The sequence below is a fragment of the Carcharodon carcharias genome (assembly GCF_017639515.1).
Source record: "Carcharodon carcharias isolate sCarCar2 chromosome 35 unlocalized genomic scaffold, sCarCar2.pri SUPER_35_unloc_8, whole genome shotgun sequence".
Lineage (NCBI taxonomy): Eukaryota > Metazoa > Chordata > Chondrichthyes > Lamniformes > Lamnidae > Carcharodon > Carcharodon carcharias.
In genome coordinates, this window is record NW_024470724.1 from 822,723 (window position 1) to 826,925 (window position 4,203).

The window sequence follows — 4,203 nt, forward strand, 5'->3', positions numbered from 1 at the left end:
GGGCTGTGGGATTAGTTTGGGATTGATACAGGGCTATGGGGAGAGAGCTGGGCTGTGGGATTAGTTTGGGATTGATACAGGGCTATGGGGAGAGAGCTGGGCTGTGGGATTAGTTTGGTGTTGATACAGGGCTATGGGGAGAGAGTGGGGCAGTTGGGTTATTTTGGGATTGATACAGGGCTTTGGGGAGAGAGCAGGGCAGTGGGATTAGTTTGGGATTGATACAGGGCTTTGGGGAGAGAGCAGGGCAGTGGGATTAGTTTGGAGCTGATACAGGGCCATGGCGCGAGAGCGGGAAGTTGGGATTAGTTTGGGATTGACACTTGGGTATACCGAGAGCGCAGGATATTGCGACTATTTTGGGGAATGATACAGGTTCATGGGGAGAGAGCGGGGCCTTGCGATTAGTTTGGGGATTGATACAGGGCTATGGGGAGAGAGCGGGGCAGAGGGATTCGTTTGGTGATTGTTTCAGGGCTAAGCGGAGAGATTGTGTCAGTGGGATTAGTTTGGGGCTTGATACACGGCTATGGGGAGGGTGCGGGACAGAGGGATTCGTTTGGGGATTGATTCAGGGCTATGGGGAGAGAGTGAGGCAGAGGGATTCGTTTGGGGATTGGTTCAGGGCTAAGGGTAGAGAGCAGGGTAGTTGGATTAGTTTGGGGATTGATACAGGGGTATGGGGAGAGAGCGCGGCAGTGCGATTAGTTTGGGATTGATACAGGGTTAAGGGGAGAGAGTGGTTCAGTGGGTTTAGTTTGTTATTGATACAGGAGTTTGGGGAGAGACGGGGCAGTGGGATTAGTTTGGGATTGATACAGGGCTATGGGGAGAGAGCGGGGCAGGGGGCTTAGTGTGGGATTGATACAGGGATATGGCGAAAGAGTGGGCCAGTGGGATTAGTTTGTGGATTGATACAAGTCTATGGGGAGAGAGCTGGGCAGTGGGATTAGTTTGGGGATTGATACAGGGCTCTGGGGAGAGAGCAGGACAGTAAGATTAGTTTCGGGTTGATACAGGGCTATGGGGCGAGAGCGGGAATGTCGGATTAGTTTGGGATTGACACAATGGTATGCGGAGAGCGCTGGACAGTGCGACTATTTTGTGGAAAGCTACAGGTTCATGGGGAGAGAGCGGCGCCGTGGGATTGGTTTGGGGATTGATACAGGGCTATGGGGAGAGATCGGGGCAGAGGGATTCGTTTGGGGATTGATACAGGGCTATGGGGAGAGAGAGGGGCAGAGGGATTAGTTTGGGGATTGACACAGAGCTATTGTGAGAGAGTGGAGCAGTGGGATTAGTTTGGGGATTAATTCAGGGCTAAGGGGAGAGAGCCGGGTAGTTGGATTAATTTGGAGATTGATACAGGGCTATGGGGAGAGAGTGGGGAATTGGGATTGATACAGGGTATTGGGACTGAGGGGGGCAGTGGGATTAGTTTGGGATTGATACAGTTCTATGGGGAGAGAGTGGGGAATTGGGATTGATACAGGGATATGAGGAGAGACCGGGGTAGTGGGATTAGTTTTTGGGAGTAATACAGGGCTATCAGGAGAGAGTGGGGCAGTGGGATTAGTTTGGGATTGATACAAGGCTATGGGGAGAGCGTGGGGCAGTGGATTAGTTTGGGGATTGATACAGGGCTATGGGGAAGGAGTGGGGCAGTTGGATTAGTTTAGGATTGAAAGAGGGAAAAATGCTATTTGGGTGGAGAGATGCCGTTGTGACCGGGGGTCTCACTGTCCTTCTCGTCTCGATTGTTGTGAATCGAAGTTTTCACTTTCTGTGTCACAGCAAAGAGTGAAAAGATTGGCTGTGTGTTGGGTGTGTCGAGCTGATTCATTTTCGCACTCTATCTCTCTCTCTCTCTCTGTCTCTCTCTTCCTCTCTCTCTCTCTCTCTCTTCCTTCCCACCCTCTGGCACTCCCAGTGAATCACAGAACACCCCAAGCAGCAGGCTGATTGTCAAAGGGAAATGCTTGCAGTCTCCCCACCCGAACTAAACTGCCAGGGCAGTGAGGCTGCTCTGCTATATCCCAGCTCACCCCTTCCTCTCCAATGTTCCGGATGCTCTCTGCTCAACCTCCTGACTGCTCCACTTAAAACTGGGCTGCGAGCAGCGAGCTGTGTGAACTGCAGAGAGAGAGAGAGAGAGAGAAACAGCGACATAGAGAGAGAGAAAGAGACAGGACGCAGAGAGAGAGAGAGACAGAGTGGACGGACAGAGAGAGAGAGAGAACGAGACGGGAGAGGGACAGGGAGACAGGACAGATAGAGAGAGAGGGAGAGAGAGAGACAGGACAGATAGAGAGAGAGGGAGAGAGAGACAGGTCAGATAGAGAGAGAGGGAGAGAGAGACAGGTCAGATAGAGAGAGAGGGAGAGAGAGACAGGACTGATAGAGAGAGAGGGAGAGAGAGACAGGTCAGATAGAGAGAGAGGGAGAGGAACAGAGACAAAGAGAGAGAGACAGGACAGAGAGAGAGAGACAAAGACAGAGATAGAGTGAGAAAGAGAGGGAGAGACAGAGAGAGAAAGTGACAGAAGTGAGAGAGAGAAGAAAAGAGAGAGAAAGATATAAATAGAGATAGACAGATAAAGGGTGAGGGAGGCAGGAAGAGACAGAGAGAGATAGAGAGCAAGGCAGAGTTAAGGACAGATAGACAGCTAGATAGATAGACAGAGACTGTGTGAGGCAGAGAGAGAGAGGGAAACAGCTTTGGAAACAAAATTCTGCAACCTTCGCATGCAGGGAAGCAGAGGATAGAACAATCTCGTGAAAAAGAGTGAACACTCAGACCTAATCAATCACCTAGAGAAAAGAAAGATTCCCTTTTTCATGTGCACAGAGCTCTACAGATCCCGGAGTGAAAGGTAAGATTGAGGTGGAAATAACCACTTCAAACAGCAAGATTTTCACTGTATCATCCTGTAGAGTTTCAATTTCCAGATATTCAGAATCTGGGGCAAGAGAGGGAGAAAAACAGAGAGAGGCTCAGAAAGAGAGAGATTCAGAGAGAGATTTGGAGAGAGAGGGACAGAGAGAGAGAGAGAGACAGACAGACAGAGAGAGAGAGAGACAGAGAGAGAGAGACAGAGAGAGAGAGACAGACAGACAGAGAGAGAGAGACAGAGGCAGAGAGAGATTCAGAGAGAGAGAGATACAGACAGAAAGAGAGGGGGAGATGGAGAAAGGAGGAGACAGAGAGAGAGAGGGCGAGACAGAAAGAGAGAGACAGAGAGAGAGACAGAAAGAGAGAGAGAGAGAGATTCCGAGAGAGAGACAGACAGACAGAGAGAGAGAGAGAAAGACCAGAGAGAGATTGAGAGAGAGAGATGGAGAGAGAGCTTCAGAGTTAGAGAGAAGGACAGAGAGAGAGAGACAGAGAGAGAGACAGAGATAGAGAGATTCCGAGAGAGACAGACAGACAGACAGAGAGAGAGAGACAGAGAGAGAGATTCAAAGAGAGTGAGATGGAGAGAGAGCTTCAGAGAGAAGGACAGAGAGAGAGAGACAGGGAGATAAAGAAGTACAGAGGGAGAGAGAGAGACACAGAGAGAGAGATTCATAGAGAAAGACAGAGATTCAGAGAGAGAGAGACAGAGAAAGATTCAAAGAGAGAGATGGAGAGAGAGCTTCAGAGAGAGAGAAGGACAGAGAGAGACAGAGAGAGAGACAGAAAGAGATACAGAGAAAGAGAGAGAGACAGAGAGAGAGAGAGACAGAGAGACAGAGAGAGATTCAGAGGGAGAGAGGTTCAGAAAGAGGGAGAGATTCAGAGAGAGAGACGGAGAGACAGATTCAGAGAGAGAGAGAGGTTCAGAAACAGAGAGTGATTCAGAGAGAGAGAGAGAGACAGAGAGAGAGAGACAGAGAGAGAGACAGAGAGAGCTACAGAGAAAGAGAGAGACAGAAAGAGAGAGAGACAGAGGGGCAAGACAGAGACAGAGAGAGAGATTCATAGAGAGAGACATAGAGAGAGATTCAGAAAGAGAGAGACAGAGAGAGAGATTCATAGGGAGAGAGGTTCAGAAAGAGGGAGAGATTCAGAGAGACAGAGAGATACAGAGGGACACAGAGAAAGAGAGAGAGACAGAGAGAGAGAGAGAGACAGAGAGGGAGACAGAAAAAGAGAGAGAGACAGAGAGAGAGAGATGAAGAAAGAGAGAGAACGAAAGGGAGAGAGAGACTGAGGGAGAGAGA

General features: G+C 49.5%; 1 protein-coding gene across 3 annotated transcripts in view; it reads left to right on the forward strand.

Moving 5' to 3' along the window:
• The first annotated feature begins 2,571 nt into the window (after nucleotides 1-2,571).
• Nucleotides 2,572-4,203, forward strand: part of LOC121274283 (myoD family inhibitor-like) — a 220,221-nt gene continuing 218,589 nt past the window's right edge. For all 3 annotated transcript variants that reach the window (XM_041181509.1, XM_041181510.1, XM_041181511.1), the window contains exon 1: nucleotides 2,572-2,873. The gene's annotated coding sequence lies outside the window, so the exon portion shown is untranslated. The remainder of the gene's footprint in view (nucleotides 2,874-4,203) is intronic.